We start from the raw sequence: 550 nt of genomic DNA, 5'->3' as shown, positions 1-550 counted from the left end.
TGATTATTTATTATTAATGTGTTTAAATTTGAATGAATTATGATAAATGATATTATTTTTATTCATTCTTAATTTGTTATTTATTCATAAAATTATTTTCAAATAATATTTCTCATTTATATTGTAATTAAATTATTTCTTCTTTCTCTATTTGTTTATTGTTGAATTATTTAATTGAATTTTGAAAGACAAATAAGGATTTCACTAAAAATGAATATGAAATAAAATAAATAAAAGTCGTTGTTTATAAACGAATAATAATAATATTTAAATTAACAAATAAAAATTTGAATAAAAATATCAAAAGAATAAGAAAGAAAAAAGTCAATTTAATAGATATATCCATAATTGGATTTTCTTCATATTGAGAAGTGTTTATTTCAGTTTCTTCATTATGCTCTAAAGAATAAGAAAGAAAAATAAATAAATAAAGAAAATGATAAAAAATAAATCTAACATATTAAATAAACAATATGAAATAAATAAAAATTAGTTAATTAAGTGTAAATAAAATTTTCATCTATTTTTCTTGCTCATAGGGTATTAATCC

Source organism: Entamoeba nuttalli (genome assembly GCF_000257125.1).
Source record: "Entamoeba nuttalli P19 unplaced genomic scaffold asmbl_6475, whole genome shotgun sequence".
Classification (NCBI taxonomy): domain Eukaryota; phylum Evosea; order Mastigamoebida; family Endamoebidae; genus Entamoeba; species Entamoeba nuttalli.
Note: the sequence above shows the minus strand (reverse complement) of the source record.